The following is a 19,329-nucleotide window of genomic DNA, read 5'->3' as shown; positions in this document are numbered from 1 at the left end:
TGGACCCCCCGTGTTTTATTTTCCCAACCAGATCAGTTAAGAACTAAGAGGCTCTAAAATTTTCAGTTTGCACATACAGAAGTCTTTATGGCTCTGATATTACAGGTAATGATGGGTCTTATATATCTTTACGACATAGCAGTCATAAAACTAAAAGTCATCACAGTATTCAAGATGAGCTTTTAATTGTGCTCATAACTCACTGAAAATCCCTCACTAGCTAGCCAGCATGTTGTTCAGGTCAAACATAAAATTTGTGTTTGCTAGCTGGGAGAACAGAGATAGCTTAGGACTAAAGTTGTGTTTTATTTTGTTTCTCCCAGCTAGATTAAAAATAAAATAAATCTGAAAGGTTTTACTTACAGGTTTATGAATTTACCTGTACAGGTAACAAACCAGGGGATAATACTGAAGTCCTATAGATCCCAGAAACTTCTCTGCTTCTCTGTTACTGCCAAGTAACCCTTTTCATATTTCCTCTAGAGCACAGCAGGGAGACCACACCATATTCTTGGCAGGTTAGGACAAGCTTATGTCTTCAACCTGAGAATATTGCTTTTCAAAGTATTTTTTTTAAACTCTAGCACTTACACCCTTCAGTGTGTTGCCCAACGTGGTTAAAATAGTCTCCTTCCAAGACCATTAATTTTTAAGCAGACCTAAGTTCCTACACCTCCCTAGAATACTTAGGTATTCATACAAATGTACACAAACCTATCCTTAATATAGTCAGGAGAGTTTCTAATTATCTAGGACGAAATTATCTTCTTTTTCTCTTAATAGCTCCTTAAAGAATGATTTTCTGAATAGTGAGAGACCTTAGTCTTTCTGAGAGGCCATTAAATACAAACTACAGAAAAAGACAGATGCTTGCAAAGCCTAAATATTCCTTCTGCTGGACTGCAGAGGTCCTGCATTGTTTTGGGTTTTAAACTTTCCAGTACTATGGCTCAGCTTTTACAGCTCCTCATTTAGTGTGAAACTGAAGGACATTTCCAGGGTAACTGAGTCTAACATTATGAATTTCTCAGAGGCATTTGTGTGGATGCCATTAACAGATGGTGATTCAAGACTGAAGCACTTGAGTAACCCAGCTGATCTTCAGAAAATAGGAGGAGGAGGGAGGGTGGAATGGTTTCTGGCCATCCCCATCCCAGGTGGCATCCTGTCACCTGCATCAGCTGTACTTGTGGCCATGGCTAATAGGAATCACCTTGTGTTCAGTCTCCAAGCACCTTCACCATGAGAAAAGTCATTTGCCAGAAAGGTGGATGAGGGAAGTGGTCCCTGTGATGTGGGAGGTCAGTTTAGAAGGTGCCACTTTCCCAAAAGCACACAAAAACTTCACAGAAACACACACAAAAGCTATGGGGAACACTCATTAAGCAAGTTACTCATTAAGTAACTGCTTTACTTCCAGGAAGTTATTGGGTTAAAATTTTTGCCAGCTCAGACTGAACATTTTTTGTCAATTTATAAGAATTCTTTTCCTGTGGCAATTATTTAAATTCTTGTTGCATACAAGCCGAGCTGAAAACCAACAAATAAAAAGGTTATCACATCTTAGTGTGCACAAACATACCTGAAACAGGACAGTGGGAAAGAACTTTGGCCACAATTATATACATTTACCACTATGAGAACTTACTATTTGTACAAACACTTTATTTCCTTCTTCTATCTTTTTAGTCTTTTCCTGTACTCTTGACTTTCCTTCACATAGCCTACCCAGTGTAAAGCAGGTCTGCTCATCTCATGCTTCAGACTATTGGAGTCTTTACAGGGAATTGCAATCAGGACAGGCAGCACACATAAAAACCTCAGAAAATACCAGTGGTTTCAAAATACACTGTGTTTCACCACTGTTCTTCTCTCCTTCTGAAACAAGGGGATTTGTTCATGAGCAGCAGCATCTATTTCAGAATCTCCTTCCCTTTCTGGTACATTCTTTCCTTTTCCTGTGTCATAGAGTAATGGAGGTGGGAAGGCAGCACTGCAGATTATCTGCTCAACCCTACAAACCTGAGAGAGGAGGAGCAGATTACCCAGAGCCATGTCTGGCTGGGTTTTGATCATCTCCAAGGATGGAAACTCTACAAACCCTGTTTCACTGTGTGTCCACTCTCCTTGTAATAAAAGTGTAGGGTTTTTCCCCCTTAAAATTTAAAAATGGAATTTTCTGTATTTCAGTTCACATCTATGATGGAATAACACTGATGAAAGCAGAAATGGGTATGCTCTAAATGCAAGAATTAGAATCCCTTTTGTTAAATTATTAAAAAGAAAGACACAAAACCTTTCTTCACATAAGTTTGATTGGTTTGCAGTTATTTATGCACAACGCTAGTTAGGAGACAGGCATTCCTCACTTACCAGGTAGTTAGAAGCATCTGGTAGAAAAAGCAAATACCCAGGTGGACTCTCAGGAATTTGAATTAAAACTATGATTTGTTCAGGGTGTAAGCACAAGCTTTTAGATAGGAAGATTTTTATTTTGTAATTTTTAAAGTTTTTTATTGAACTTCTGTTACTCCCAAGTTTTTGGTTGTCCCCTTTTTCCCCAGTATAAGGAATAGTCTTTTTAAATTTTTATTTTATCATTATGGATTTTTTTTTCCTTTTCCATTTTCCTTCTTTTCCTCTTCTTCTCTCTTATGATTCTCCGGAAAAGTTTGAACGGCATATATTTCAAAGACAGCTTTCATCAGGTAAAAAAATTCAAGAGTTTGAGCTGTTTAATGGGAAAAGTATGTTTTATTTTTCCCTTTCCACAGGATTAGGAAAGGAGTACCATGCTATTCTCCTTTGTCTAGAAAACAAGACCTGTCCTGCTGCATCTTCATGGAGAGCTGGAAACAGCTGCGAGCAGATAGGGATTGTTTTCTGCAGATAATCCGTCCTTGACTTCCTCATTCCTCCCTGTTTGTAGGAAAAGAAGAGGATATGAGCTGCTTTAGGAGCAAACAGTGGTGTTTTCTTCCTGAGGAGCAAGGCCACAGACGGGCGCCTCTGTGAGGGCTCTGCAGTGTCCCACGGGGGTGTCTCCTCTGGTCCCCCCCTGCTCTCCTCGCTAGACGAGTCAGCCAGGTTCTCACTGCCCCTTGTAGAACACTTGCAAATTGCAGCATTTTTGGGACCTCTGTCTCTCTTTTTGGATGGGTTACAAGGGAGGCTGCAGAAAGGCAGTTGCATTTTCACACAGGAATCTTTCCTAGGACTAAGAATTACATTTGCATGCAGCTCACCTGCTTGAAAAGGATATAGGTTCTTGTTGTCATAACTATGTCTCTGCGTAGCCACAAGTCTTTCCTTCATAAGTATCTATTTTTTTCTGACTCCTCCTGTGCTGAGCTCACACAGGCATGGGGTGGGGTGCCAGTCTACTCACTGGGCTCTGCAGAACGTCAAGTGGATGTCAGGTCTCCCTGACACCACACAGGTAGCAATTTCAGTTCCTAAAATCTCTTTTTGTGCCCCATTTCATCCAGGAGCGTTTTTTTTTTCTTCTGACTGGGTATTCTTTTCTCACAGGAATTTAGTGATGAGAGTGGTGCAAAAGGTGCTTTCCTTCTTAAGTCTCAGCTGGGGATACTCTGCACCTCCTTTGTTAATGTCCTGCATATTTCTAATCAAAGTCACATGTTTGAAAACCCTTTGCAAAAGAAAATTGGAAATGTGACTCTCTTTCCAGTCTGAGTATTTTGGATGTCTTGTGTTTTGACAATCTACCAAGATACGCTAGTTTGCATAGCTAGAAGGATGATAATCCTGTTTTTTATTGAATCCTAGAAAACAGTGACTGCTACATATCAACACATTATCTCACATTGATCTAAGCTGTCTGCCTTTTCTGAGGCATGAACAAAAATGTGTGCTTTAAAATCTGTTAGTTAAACATGTTCCTAAATGATTTTAGTAATATAAGTTTCATAACTTTCCTGTAGAACTGTTAATTTTTATTGCATTTTCAAGTCACTGCTTTCTTTTAATGCATGGAGACTCCTTTGATATCTTTAGTCTAAAACCATGAAACTGTTTTATGCTGTGCAAATTGTCCTTCCTTGGGGCAGATGTTGTATAAGTTTACCCCCATTTTGAGAAAGAATTATTTTAAGGGTAAATATTTTTAAGTAGGCTTGAATATAATCAAGTAATTAAGTAAAAAATTCACTTAATCAAGTAATCTTGAATGTCTGTGCTTCCTAATAGCTGGCAGATTGTGGTAAATTTTCGGATTTGCCCCAGAGTTGCCTTAAGTTGGTGAAGAATTGATGAAGAATAACATGAGCTGGGCCCTGTGCTTATCTTGCACCTGGCTTAGGCCTGAAGACTAAACATATCTGGAGTGAAGCGAGTCCTCTCAGCTGATGTTGTTTCAGTGAGGAGCAGGACAACATTTGCATCTCTGCACCAGCCACTGGCCTCACTCCCCCTTAACTGTGAGAAACAAGCCTTGTTATAAATCTGGTTTGTTAAGGAGATAACGAAAAAAATCTCTGTTGAAGGTCAGAGAGCCTCTGCTGCTGCCTCAGAGGGTGGAGGAGGACCCAAGTGTTTATTCTACCTTTGGTATCAACTATAAATTCTGACCAAAACCAATCGAGGCTCTCATTTACATATCAGTTTTCACCCCCCTAAGAACGCAAATGAAGAAAAAAAGAAAACGTGCCTTACACGTATGACAGTGGTCACCAACATCCCACCCTATAACAGGTGACTGTTCCACCCCTTTGGGAAGGGCAAAAAATACCGTATAAAAGAAGGGCAGTGTTGGTGGCACAGTTCGGGCGGGCAAACGTCTCTGCTTGCTTGGGATACGTCCATAGGTTCTGCCTCTTCTCCTGTGTTCCTGAGGGCCACTTTGGGTAAGTTCTGCGCTTCCAGCTGTGTTGGGGCAGATGTGGGAATATTTATATATCTGTGTCTCTAGATAGATTATATTTTATATATATGTAATTTTTTAATATATGTATCTATAGATATATATATGTATATATATATAACATATCTATACGCAGACCAATAAATATATGCATGTATAAAATATGATATATATTTATCATATCATCTATACACCTCTAACAGATCTCCATTACTGCACCCTGATATTCTGTAGCTAGTGCACCTCTCACTGAGAGTTCTGAATCATCCTTCTGTTGTTCCAACGAACCGATCCATGAATTTTTTATGAAACAGGTGAATTCACATGCAGGTTTGTGATTCTGGGTTGTGCGGGTTGTTCATGAACTCGGCCACGGTCTCAGGAGAGGGTGAACTGCACCATCCGTGAGTCTGCGACCACAAAGTTCCCACTGAACGTGACCAGGCTGACGGTGCCAAATTGGCTGAAAAGAGAAAGGGAGCCCAGCTGCTCCCAGCCCCTCTGATCTCTGAGAACCAGCTGGAACAGAGGGCTGTTGGGTTCTTTCCCTGCCAAAGTTCTGTTCCCTTATCACAGCACTGGTTTCAAAGAACAGGAGAAGCAAACATACCTTTTGGGTGATGCACAGCGCAGAAGAAACCTTTTGTCCACTTTACTCCCCTACCTCTAACAATAACTTTAGTTAGTCTCCTGCTTGCAGAATTTTCTTCTGTTACAGAACATTTCATATGCAGAGATTTTGCCTAATACAGGGAAATATTAGTTATTAAAATTACAGTTTTTGTTGCAAAAACTTTGAGCAGACATCTTTTAGGCTCTGCTTAAATTTCCTTTGAAGCTGTGCAAGCCTGGCCTGCTTTGCATCATTTGAGCTTTACTGGAATCATGAAATTTTTCTGTGTACAGCCAGGAATTCTGTCTCTTGAAGACAGTTGGCTCTTAGACAGAATTCCACATCTATTTTGATGTGAAGTTTTCAATGTCCTTAAGTTGCACATAGTACTGAATTTTCAAGGGAGTAGAATACACAGCTCACACTAAAATTTGATGTCCCTCTGCTCACAGGCAAAATCTCTTGGATAAATACTTGCCTAGTATGTAACATTTGCTGTCCAGTGACAACTAAGTTGCAGTTTCCTTAAAGAAACTGATTATTATCACATACACAAAAAATGAGAAGCTGCTGAAAATAACTTTGTTCAGAGATTTGCAGAAAAGAGGACAAAAATGGGGGAAAAAACCCCAAAATCTTCTTTCCCATAAGAGGGGAGTGGTAATACTTTATTCCATGTTTGGGAGCTGCAGAATATTGGCAGTAGGGATTAAAGTGTTCTTTGTCAGCTGGGAGGGCTCACAGACAAGAAATATTGCTCAAAATTTATGTGGAAGATTGGTAAAGAGGTGCACGAAATTCTCCCTGGCCCCTAAATATATGCTGTCTGAAGTGAAGAGATATTATTCAAAGGAACCCTTGAAAAGTGAGGGTGTCAGTTAAAATTTGACTTTGAAGGCTTTTTATGATAGTGGGGAAATGGTTACACTTTGCCTAATTATGTAGAATTTTGTGATACCATGCTGTAAATTTCAGATGAGGGAATACCTACAATATCCAAAGATTACAAATACCTACATGCTATTAAAGAGAGTATTTTTACATTCCAAGTACTCCTCTTATCTATTACAGAAGGATAAAATAATGCTGCTTAGAAGAATCTGATTTCTATTAAGCTATTTCCCAATGCAGTGTGAGTTGGCACCATGACATGAGACAAAATGCAGATTTTACTGCAATGCTGTTGATAGTTTAATTACATTCCAATAAATAGGGTAACTAGCAGTCACCCTCAGAAGTTAATTTTATCTGTAAGACAGCTTATTCTGATTGAAGAAAAGAATAATATTAATTTACATATTTTAGCCAAGACTGTAGCCCCTGCATGCTATACCATGATGAAAATAACCAGGGCTGGATTTACTTATGTTAAATGATGATAAATTAAATCCTACTTTGGCTTAATGTTTTTTGGATGTGCAGAATGTTAAAAACAGGTTGGTATATTGAGCAAATGCATTGCTATAGTATGCCATGGGCAGATAAGAAGATGAGGATGTAATGACAACTTCTGGAAATTATATTAGAATTTGAATAATAACAAGAACTCTGTACCCTTTTCCCTCCAGATGATTCTGTGCAGTACCTTAAAAACTTCTGATTAACTCTCCTCTGAATACTTTGGGACACTTGGTGTTTTGGACCATTAAAACATTTGGAAAATACATGTGAAAAACAAAAGAAAAAACAAACACCCCCCTGCCAAAACAAACCAAACCAAACCACCACCAAGAAACAATGACAAGAATCTGTGACATGAAATACATAAAGTTCAGCTACAGCTTTGATGATTGTGCAACTTTAATATTATGCTGTCTGAGTCATAAAAATACATTAACTTCATCCTTTTCCCTAGGATTTTAATGGAGGGTCGCTCCAGAGAGAGAGCAAAGTAATCCATGACTTTCTTTCTGTTTTTCTCCCCCAGGGCAAAACATTCAGTAGGAAAAGGTCTAAGAAGAAGAAGAATCCTGTTACATAAGGTGTGTGCAAATAATCTCCCTCACAGAAAAATTGTGGCTCATTGCTGACAGGCTGTGCTTTCAGGTTTCAAAGTTTCTTCAGAAAGACACTGTATGTTTAGATGGAAGGTGATATATATATATAGAATCTGGGTTGAGATGTTGTGTTCTCCCCCCCTTATTTTCACTTTTGCTAGGTAAACCTTCTTCTTCTGCAAGACAACTTGAAAAGTATAATTTATTTAATCATTTGTTGCTTGGATACTGTTAGTCTTCTTTGACCTAGAGCAGCACTCCTAAATCAAGTTTACAAAAGTTGAATGAAACTCTAAAGTAGCTTTAGATTAAAAACAACCATAGCATTGCAAAGGCATAATTTTTTTTCTGAAGAATTACATAAATCTGGTTTTGTGATGGAATTTTGTTCTCTGTTCTTCTTGTGGTACAGTTAACAGTTCTACCAGCTAGAATACAATACAGATTATTTTGTCAGAAATAGTTTTCACTTTCTTTATAAATAAACCATTCTAATAACTATTTATTTTCTTTTGTGCTCTTGGAGAACACCACAGACACACAATACCTTAGGAGTACTGTACACACTTCCCCAAGATTAAAATTTGGAGAGCAAAGAAAAATTTCTATTTCATAACCAAGTAATCTGCAAACAGTTGAGAATCACTTCTTTTGCTAGAAATAATATTGAGCAGTTAAACCATATTTTGTTATATAAGAGTCTTTAAAAGACAGATTTCTCTTTGAGAGAAAAATACTAATTGTTGGGAAGCCTAATATATGCTTGTCTATATCATGTAGGTAATTTTAACATTGAGTATTAGATGTGCCTAATAGCAGGTCAAGTGGCATCAATGCTTTACATTCACCACTAGCTGTGTCCTGTTGGACAGCTAGAAAGTGAAAAGAAAATGAAAATCTAGAAATTAAAGAAGAGGGACTATACATGCATCATCTAATTAAACAACCTCATTATTTCCTGGGTTACTTATTCAGTTCAGGGTTAAAACCTCACAGACTTACCAGGTGGTTGATGATTCATCCAAAGAAATGGAAGATGCTCCCTTACAGGAAAGGAAAAAAAAATCCATCAAAACCTCCAGAATTTTTCCATGTCTTTCTTCCACTTTTTCCCCATTCAACAAGATTTTGAAAAACAACAGGAGAGGAAAAATGCAATTATTTTCTTGGAAAACTGGGAGCTTTACTAACATAGGGCACATGAATGCGTGTGATAACGTTACAGCAGTAATTAAAAACCTCTCTCACATATAAAGGATATATTTTACTGAAGAAGGGGAAGGTGTATGAAACAAACCATAAGCTGGGATACAGGGTAGTTTTGCTGAAAATTACTCACAGACTTTCAGTGCAGAGGAGTTTGGTGAGTTGGGGCTTTGCCAAACTCCTCAGGTTGTTGTGTGGCCAGGTCACCTCTGCCCAGTGTCTGGCATAACCCTGTCACCCTCTCAGCCTCAGCAAGGCCTGGATTTAGGGCGTTCCTTGGAGGGGACCTACGCCAGCCCACTGAAAAATTACTGGGTGAATGAGCATGAAATTTGGGTTCCCTGAAGCATTAACAGCAAGCTACATTCAGGATAACATGCCTGGCAGAATTGCCACCTAAGCAACTGTGAAATAATTGCACAAAGATTGAATTTGAAGCCCAGGTACTAATTCTTTCCTTTCAGGGACCATTGCTGACTGGCATGCCATCAATACATTGTTGTAAGCAGTTTTAACACCTTTCAGATGCCCTTGCCTCTGTCTGCAATCCTTCACAGCATGACCTGGAAGAAAAACCTTTTTTTTTTAATAGGTTCTTCCCTGGATCACTGAATCAGCCATTTAGCTCTAGTTAAAACCAAATTCTGGCTTTGATAAGCATGACTCTAATCATCACAATAAAACAACTGGTGAGTGGTGAATCAAGATCACAGGAGATATATGTGGAAGGAGATAAAGTAAATCGATGCAGTCAACCACAGCAGGGTTTTTTACCCCACTTCTCTCTCTCTTTTTTTTTTTTTTTTTTAATCTAACTGTGTGCCTCCTCCCTTGAGAGCCCATGGCAAGAATTAGTGACTCAGATTTAAAGTCTTTTCACCTGTACTATGCAAAATGAAAATTATGAAAAAGGTATTACTTTCATCTCTCAAAAAATGTGACTACAGGAAGCATGCAGATCATCTTAACTTTGCATTTTAGAAATGTTCTTTCCAGTATCACAAGCAATGAAAGTATTCTTAGCTAAAAAGCTGGTGGAATAATTTTGAGTTTTTCAGTAATTCTAACTATAGATTTTTTTCCTCTCATTCAGAATCTATATTTTTTTTTTCTCAGAGGCCTTATGTTGTCTTCTCTTTTAAAGATTGACAGAAAAGCTGTCATGCCTTTGGCAGACTATCATTCATGAGATCAATATTAATCCAGTTTTTAGTAGAGCAATTAGAAAGTCAAATATTAGAGATAGTGTAGTTTCTATTAGCTTGAACTGAGCTGAATATAGAAGCCATGAAAATGAGGATCATTTTATTTTTAAATTTATTAGAATGACATAGCTGAACAAGTTCCTGCATTTGTGGCCCTCTGCATAAAATATGTTCATAAATGACATGTTAACTCAAAAAAAACCAGATAGTTTACAGAAAAGAAAGCAAATTGCTCTTGTTTGGATCTCTCATTGTGTCCTGACAATTTCAGACTAATGAATTTGCACTGTAAGTGACTTAAAGCAAATAAATAACACGGTATTTCTCACCTTTAGGGCATAATCTAAAGGAAGGTTTTAATTTTTCTGCCTGTTTTTTCTTGGCTATTTACAACTTCTTTGGAGAAAATAAGGCAGCTTTTATCATGTTAGTTACTACAGGGACTTGAAGGTGTAATTGCTCTTCTTCTTCCTCATCAGGAGTTGTTTCCCAGAGTAAGGAAGGTACTAGAGTTTTATGTGCCTCCTGCCATACAGGAATTGCTTTATTAATGGACTTAGGTCAGGTTTACTAAGAAATGCTGGCATCTGGGATGCCTCTTCCTACCCAGCTGCCCAGCACAAGCCTCTACTCTAGTGATGGTTTCAGAACAGCCTTGAAAAAGAGAGATTTTTATGTGCAAGAGCCTGTAAAGTCTTCCCAAGACTACACCAGGCTGCAAAAATTTTGATCAATTGTGATCACGTGACAGGAAAGTTTTATAGATCTCTGATTAATGTTTTTACTGTGCTTTTTTCAAAGCATTAAATCACTGTTGCCCATGCTTGGGAATACACATTATTGTTGTTTCAGGTCCCACTGACTACAACATGCACCACTCGAATGTGCTGCAGTTTTACCGAGTAAGGCTGGCTGTATCTCAGCTTTACCAAGCCAAGGGAAAAGGAACTGTTTGCTTAGAAACAGCACTGTGGTAGGATTTAGCTGAGGTGCAATTTTGGTTTTATAAGCTTTACAAATTAATTTGGATTAGGAGAAATTGAGACAGCCTTAAAAATTTTCATTTGATGCCACAACTACTTAGCTCATTTTTATCTATCATGATGTATAGGGCATGACATCTTTTTATGCTGTTCTTTAACAATAAACAGTTCTGACATAGTCATTTGTTAAATATATGTACAGCTGAGACAGGATAAAGTCTGATGGGCTTGAAACTAAACAGGCAACAAAAATTGGTATCCACTATTTAAAATACATTTTCTCTCCTTATCCACTGTTTGCTTTGATAGGTGTTTGAAATTACAGGTTCTGTATTTCTGGTGCTGAACACAAGCACAAGATAAAGCTCGGTCTCACCAGGGGATTCTCCAGTTTGCATTCCCAGAACAGGGACAATGGGGAGGGTCAGCAACTCAACAGCAGTACTGTTAAAATAAACAGTCACCACTTCCACAAAGGCTTGCAAAACTGGACACAAAATCCCTGGGAATAAATATGACACACAGTCAACAGTAATCGCCACTTTCCTGTATCTTTTGTTTACCTCAGTGTTGCCTCAGAGGTGAAAGTAGGAGGCCCTTGGGTGAAAAACTAGTAATTTGGGTGCTGAGGCTTTTTTTGTTTGTTTTTTGGGTTTTGTTTGTTTGTTTGTTTGTTTGGGTTGTTTTTTTTTTTTTGTGTGTGTATGTTTTTTTGACCATAGTGCTTGAAGGCAGAACAGAAGATTTTGTTGCTTTTCAATTCTCCAGAGTTCAGAAATTTTCTCAGAGTGCTTTGATGCTCAGTGTCCAAGTGGGAAGGGGAAAACTCCATGACTGGGAGTTTCCTTTCACCAGGAGAGGAGCTCTGCTTCCCATCCTATCTGAGTTAATGGTTTAGTTACCCACTTATCTGACTTCCTGATTTTAAATCTGCCTAAAGGCAGATTGTGTGAAGGCACTTTCTGCACCAGAGTTTTGCTCTGTTCAGACAAATTAGTGATTAGTTTCCCTGTGTACTGTTAAATGAGCTGCAGAGTGTGCAGCAGCTGAATTTGACTTTTGGGTATAACTTTATGACAGCACTTATGGAAACAGCATTTGTGGAAATCAGCTTTTAGAGACTACAGTCCAGAAGGATCTTTATCACTATCACTTGCTATAAAAGATGTCCACATTTTGCTTTTTAAGTGAATTAGTTGGCTGAGAATACATTTTGTCATTCCATTTTCCTCATAACTTTTATCTTGCTCTTGACATACAGTATGATATTATTAGGATGCCTTGTCACTAGCAGGTTATTTGTTTAGTATTTTAAAATAAAGGAAGAAAAAAAAGTGGCCAAGGATGAGACTGAGAGAAAGAAAATGAAAATAGATTCAACAGATAAATGTTGAGAATTGGTTTTAATAGGACTACTGACAAAAACTTAGATATAAGACATTTTCTGGAGAAAACAGTATGCTCAATAGTGGAAAAAAAATATTTATGGCTTTAAGACAGCTTTTCAGAGCATGCATCCAAACAGAGACATGGCTCTGCACAGATGCTGGGAGCAGCAATGAGGGTTCACTCTGCACTGAGATAAGCTGAGCTTTAAGTTTTAATACCAGGCTTATAAAATAGAGCACCCTGACAAATGGAGGAGCAAAGTAGCTCTTGTTTTGCAAAGTGTAATTGTTTATTTTTGTCGATGCTGGAGCACTGCAGCAAGGGGATGATTTACAGGCTATGACCTGCCTGGGCTTATTTTCTCACTCATGCAAATGACTTGTGTCAATTGGTCTCTGAGTACATAGTCAGGTTCTACTTTCCCAACTTCTAATTAGCTAAAGATCATTAACAAGGAGGGCAAGGCCATGAGGCAAGATGCTTCTCATGTTTCAGGACAAAAGCTAATTATCTGAGTTCAAGAGAAAAAAAAAATCAACATCATGATGCAGTTTAAGGTAATTGCTCACTCTATACAACTCTGGAGCAATTTCCTCATGTTTTAAGACTGTTATTCTGTTCTCTAGTCTAAGGGACCATGATTTTTTTCAATTTTTATCTAGTGAGTACCAGCGTTATTTTTTTTTCTGAACTCCTTCAAGGAGTTCAAGGTATAGTTTTCTCTGCTTTGGTGTGGCCAGTTTGATTTGTGTCATCCACTGTTTTGCTTCTTTGTTTTGGAGCAGCAGAGCTTTGCTGATACATTCTCAGAAAAATTAAGTCCCTTTTTAAAGAGCTATTGACTGGTCAATAATTCCTTAAATTAATTTATGGAGTTGATTATCTCTACTCACGCAAAGAGGTTAATTGTATCACATTGGTGATTTACTTGCTCTTCCTTTCTGCTGCTCATTTATTATTGTCTTTGTGGAAAAGCTTGTGGATGTGTGAATTTACTCTCTGTGTGTGTGTGTGTGTGTGTGTACTTTTGGGGAGAAGCCAAGGGTTCTGTCTTGGGGTCAGGAAATACAGTAATGAGAAATATTTTGGTACAACTCATCATCATGTGAGGTCTTCCTCCTTATTAGTTTTTATAAAATTACTTCCTAAAACTGCCAGAATGGAGGGGAGTTAGCATGCATCCATATCAAAATAATTTTAAGTGAAGCTTAACTGACCCAGTGTCTTAAATTGTAAAGAGCAAAAACACAAACCAGATTTTTCAAGAGGCCTAATTCCTTAAAGGACACCTGGAGATGAGATCAGGGTCCAGGATAGGGTTGCCCTGAGAGGATGTGGAGTCTCCCTCAGTGGGGATATTCCTGAAGCACCAGGACAATCCTGTGCCCCGTGCTCTGGGATGGCCCTGCTGGGGCAGGGAGGTGGGACCAGCTGACCTCTGTGGTCCCTTCCAGCCTGGCCCACCCTGATGGCTCTGTCATACCTGATGCTAGGAAAATCTTATTTGGTTTGGTTTGTGCCAAGCAGCAATGGCTGTAATCTGAAAAGGGGAAGAATCTGATTCAAAAAAAGCTAGAAGGAACTACAGTGTAGTGGGTCTGGCAGAGGGGCAGGTGCCCAAGGCAGCTATGAGAAACAACTGGCAAAATTTTCCCTCCTGTCTCAGGAGGTGTTCAAGACACATCTGGATGTTGTGTGATCCTGAGCTGTCACTCTGAATTTATCTACCTGAGTAAAATGTGGGTGAATTCAGTCAGCTGGTATTTTCCACCACGGCTGGCAATTTGCAAAAATGATCTTGAAAAAATTTTTGGTGTATTGTCTTTACCCTCAGTGATGCAATTCCATTTAAAATTTTCCAGCCGTGGTGTCTTGATTGTTGCCTGAACCAAGGGTAGACACACTGTGCTACCAAAAGCAAATGGTAAAGGAAGGAAGCATAGACAAACATTCAAGCTGAAAAATGCTTTCCAGACCTTTCAAATACCAAACACTTCACAGGGGAGAAACGGACAAGTTTCCAAACTATTTGCTAAACAAAACAGAGGCTAAATTCTTTATGAATAGGATTAATAATTGAATAGTCAGTCAGCTTTAGTTCTAATTTTCTTTCCCTCTGCTGCATTCCTGTGCTTACTAAATGATTTCAGAACATAAGTTCCCAGGTGACCAACTTTTCTCACCCCTGGCAAACCTCTAAAAGTCAGAGAGGGGACAGACACATCTCTTTGGAGGTCAGGTTCATGATTTAGCTTATTATAAATAACATTCCCTACTTTGCTCCTGGAGAGGAGGGAGTAAGATGGAGTGTAGAATAGTTGAACAAGGAAAGAGGGAAAAACAGGTGAGGGTAAGGTAAAATATGAAATGGTGTTTGCAAACAAGAAATTACTCTGTTTTCAGAATTAATTCAAACACAGGCACGACCAAAGCTTTTGATGTGAAGGAAAATAGGATGTGAAGAGAACAAAAAAAGATGCAGCAGTTAAGAGAAAAGAGATGGTTGGACTTTTGGATGTAAAAATAAAACAAAAAGAGAAAAAAGCTTTGTTTTTGACAAACAGAAAGGAACTGGGAAACTCTCAATTTCAAAATACAAATTAACATTGTGGCAGTTAGAATAAATCAATAGTTAGGTAATACAAATGTGCATTGGTGTGTATTTTCAGGGGATCTTTACATTCATAGGAAACTGCAAAAGAGAGCAACCCAACTGCTGCACAAAATACTAACCAGAATTTGCCAGTGACTGGGAATTGGAGGATCAGGGGCAGGAAGGGAAATGTTGCCGCTGCTGCCCTTGCAATTGGTGACAGAGATATTTTTCTTTGACATTATGCTAAGAATAGGCTGAAGGGAGATGTAAATATTTAAATAACAGAGAAATGTGCCAAATCTTTCCCATTTTGTATGTTCTTTCCTTTCCTTTTAAAACAGGATTTTTTAAATTTGTTAATCTGTCTGAATACCTGAATGTCACCCCAGCCATTCTGATTTAGTCTATCTAAGCCACTCAAATAATTCCCTTATCTGAACTCCTCAGTCATCCCCCCCCCCTTTTTTTTTCTCTTGCACTATGGTATAAGAAAATTTTACCTGATTTTATTGCCCCTGATTCCAGGATTTCTGGATTTTCCCATTATACATCTTTGCTCCTCTCCCTCCTGTTCCTCTCCACACAGCCAGTAGCTGCAGAAACACTCAGTGCGCTGAAATGGCAAAATGTTTCCAGCCACAAACTTTATTGGCCTGCTCTGGACTTGGGAGCTGAATTCAAACTAGAGTTTGGCCTTCAGTGCAACAAAATGTTGAGTAGAGGGGAAAATGTGATCTTTTGCTAGGGCTTGTTTCTTCTGCTTCCTGCAAGCCTTTGTTCCTTAGCAAGTGAGGTAAATTTAACATGTGAATGCTTTTTTTACAACGTAATAGTTTTGCAATTTTTTAGTAACTTTTACAAATTGCATGCTGCCACTTTGAGCCAGCTAGAAGAAGCCTTTCACTGTTCTGACTCTTTCCCTTTCATCCTCTTTGCAAAAAAAAAAAAAAAAAAAAAAAAAGAAAAGGGGTCCTACTGGGTTCTTATATCTGTTTGTTTGGTTTTTTTTCCCCTGCAATGACAGAAGAATGTTAAGGATGTAGGCCTAATTTTTGAGATAGATCCTAAATTATAGCTCAGATTCATTCCCTAAAAAGGGAAATTCCTGATGAGAGCATGTAGGAAGGAAAAGGAGCACTCCGAGTCTCCTTTGCTTCTTCCACAAACCAGGATTGTGTCACAGCAGTCACCAAGTTTCACTGAAGAAGTGCTCAGAAGACAACTGAGCAACTCTCTGGGCTGATAATGAAAAGTAAGTGGTGATGTGTTTCAAAATGCCCACTTTTGGTGTCAGCAGGGGTTGCCATCCACAGCACTGATTTTCCTGCTTACAGCAGTGCTGTGTCCGAGGAGCTGGGTCCAGACTTGCTGGCGTGGATGGGGAAGTGCTACCCAAATAACCTGCAGGGCTCCAACCGTGTGAGTGTCACCTCATGGCAGGGAAGGACATGAGGAGCGGCTGTGCTGAGAGGCTGGGTCACAAAAGAGAGGATGTGGCTGTAGGCCAGGAGCCTGTAGGAGTTCAGCAAAGGGTTAAGTGTCCAGCTGTAGGTGGCTACTTCTGAAATCATCCCAACAAAATTCTCCAGGGCGAATTTATTATGCCTTGGTATATTATACATGGAAAAGGAGGTAAGAGGGAAGTCTTCATCACAAGGACAAGATTCTTTTCCCCTGAAAAATCCCTCTTTGGACATTGTTTCTTGGGGACATTTCTTCCCACTCCCCGTGGATATGCAGATGTTCTGCATATTTGCCTTTATCTCAGGTATATAAAAATAAGAGGGTTTGCAGTTGGTTTTGGTAACAATAAATCCCATCAGTTCTCTTTTTACTTTATTTTTCCACCGAGAAACTTTGGTCATTTATGTGTTTGGATTATTTCTGAAGCTGGAGAAAGTTTTGTTTTGGAAATACCACTTCATTTTTACCTCCCCTTCATCTGATTTCCCCCCCTTTCTTAGTTCAGCTATGCTACATTTCCACCTTATTTCCTCCTGTCAAAGCCCTTTCACACTGTTGCAGTTTAATATACCAATTATGTCTCCTACAGCAGCCCATGGACTCAATTATCCCAAAGATATTTTCCAACTTTAGTGATTGTGTGATTCTATAACAATTCAAATTCCTAAATTTTCACGAGTGTCTTGAGAGGGTCCATGTCCTTTATGGGATATCCCGGGCAGTGTGTTAAGATGCCACATTCCCACATGTGACTCCAATTTCCTCCAAACACCATCGGGCTCACCAGGTTCCTCCCTGTGGGCTTGAGGAATTCTGGCTGTGATGGGAGTGTTTAGAAGACTGAAAATCAGACCACTTTTAAGCTTTATTCAATTAATTCATTAACAATGCCCTTGTTGCTGGTGGCCAGTTCTCACACCACGTTAATCAGCACTTGTTAAACGCTTAATCATTAATTAAACAATTGCATTCTAAATCAGCTGTGGCTTTTACAGCTGATGCCAAACAGGGAGTCCAGAGGGCTGGAGTCCCAAACTGGTGCTTGCCCTGAAATCAAGGTGAGTGGGGGTGAGAGAGCCTCAGGGAGCAAAGTCAGAGCTTAGCTCAATTTGATTTCCTCCTTCTCAGGTCCTCCCTCCTCATGACTGTATTTATCCTGTCCACAGGTGGAGGGTTTCTCTTCTGCTCACTGTTCCATTTATTTGGATTTTTTCTTCACACTCATCCTTCTTGTGTAAATTTCCCCACTTTTGCTGCCTTTTGGCATGATCAGAACAGTCACATCCTTATCCAAAACTGTGCCTGGCTTCCAGGATTACAGAAACTTTGCATCCTGTTGTTATTCCACTCTGGTACACCTATATCCAAGTCCAAGCCAAAATGACATTAATTTTATGCAGATTGGTACTTTTGTGATTTGTAGGTGAGCTTCTGCTCTGGCTGGAGTGCTGACACACCTGTGAATATCCACCCTTTCCTCCCAGAGCTGGAGGAGTGCAGAGAGGGCAGCAGATTTTCTTCAGAATCCAGAGGTTCATTCCTGAATAATTTAAGGAGAGGGAGCAGTTGGGAAGTCAATTTTTTTACCAGGGTCTGTTTCAGACAATTCCATCTGTGCCAAGGAGCTACAGCCAAGCCTGGCTGAGCCCTTCAGCCTCAGCTGGGGCTGAATGGAATCTCTGGGTGAGTAAAGGAGTGAGGAAAGCAAGCACAGGGCAGAGGGGGGAAGAGCACAGAGGGGCAGGTGCTGCCAGGCAGCCTGGAGCTGCACAGGAGAGGGCAGAGGGTGACCTGTCCCTGCAGGGCTCCAGGTGAGACGACTGGGGTGGCATCAGGCCCTGGGGAAAGGTGCTGGAGTGTGTTTTGTCTTTGTTAAAACCTGCATGGGTTTTAACCAGTACAAATTAAACTTCTCTCACCAAGTCGAGCTGGACTTGCCTGCAGCAGCCGCAGCTGCCAGGCAAAATCCCTGCATCCCTCTGGGCCCACAGAGCTTCCCATCCCACTTCCCTTCATCCTGCTGAGGGTGACTGGCAGGGATGGATGGACAGATGGATGGATGGATGGATGGATGGATGGATGGATGGATGGATGGATGGATGGTTCTCTCACCCTCCACAGCTTTAAAGCTGAAAGAAGCTGATGCTGGAGGCTTGTTCTTAGAACGTGCCCTGTGAGATGCTCTGTCCTGCTGCCTCTGATTGGGAAGAACTGGAATTGGAGGCCCAAGTGAGTGCCTTCACTCCTGTCTTCTCAGAGACTGGGGGCATGGCAGTGTGTGAATACCTTGGGAGATGGTCTCTTCATGGCACATCACTTGCACATTATTGCTTTTCTAGTTAGCCTTGGCACCCCTCAGATTTAAGAGAGGGTCAGTATATAATTCGTATTTTCCACCAGAAAAGATGAAAAACAGACTGCAAACCCTGCAGCTGAATCTGTGGAGAGGGGCTGATGGCAGCAGTATCTCCTACAGAATTGCTGTTGTTGTTAACCTATTTAGGAAGTTGGATTTTATATCAGTCATAAATTAAAGCATTTCCAGTGAGTAGTGCTTGATACTTCATAAATACTTCATCAATTAAATGCTCCTTCTGATGCCTGCAAGCTCAGATGTTACACTTCACATCATTAAAATCCTCATTTATGACCTTTGCAGCATATAAGTCATATCCTCTTTCAACTGATGGATTTTATTATTAGATCATTATATGTAAAATTACTGTGGGAAGATGTTTGCCTTATGTGGTTCAAAGACATGCAGAGTCACAGACCAAGAGCTTCCATGAGCTCTGACAAGAAGGAACTTCAGTGTCTCCTTTATTTTCAGGAATTGAGTGCAGTGTGTGCATGGGACTGGCTTTTATGCATAGAGCTGCCACATGGCTAAAAAAAAGAAGGAATGAAATAATGTTTAAATATTCTGTGTGTTTGCATCAGAGTGCTAAGACCAGGTCAGGTTTTGCTTCCAGCACAATAAAAGGCTCAGTGGCT

General features: G+C 39.7%; 1 protein-coding gene across 1 annotated transcript in view; it reads left to right on the top strand.

The window, feature by feature from the left end:
- The first annotated feature begins 4,777 nt into the window (after positions 1 to 4,777).
- The window catches only part of LOC135459867 (uncharacterized), a 48,514-nt gene continuing 33,962 nt past the window's right edge, over positions 4,778 to 19,329 (top strand). Inside the window, exons 1-2 of the mRNA XM_064736301.1 lie at positions 4,778 to 4,865; positions 7,423 to 7,477. The gene's annotated coding sequence lies outside the window, so the exon portion shown is untranslated. The remainder of the gene's footprint in view (positions 4,866 to 7,422; positions 7,478 to 19,329) is intronic.

The sequence above is a fragment of the Zonotrichia leucophrys genome, chromosome Z (genome assembly GCF_028769735.1).
Source record: "Zonotrichia leucophrys gambelii isolate GWCS_2022_RI chromosome Z, RI_Zleu_2.0, whole genome shotgun sequence".
Taxonomy (NCBI): Eukaryota; Metazoa; Chordata; class Aves; order Passeriformes; family Passerellidae; genus Zonotrichia; species Zonotrichia leucophrys.
Note: the sequence above shows the minus strand (reverse complement) of the source record. Positions and strands in the feature narration are given on the sequence as shown.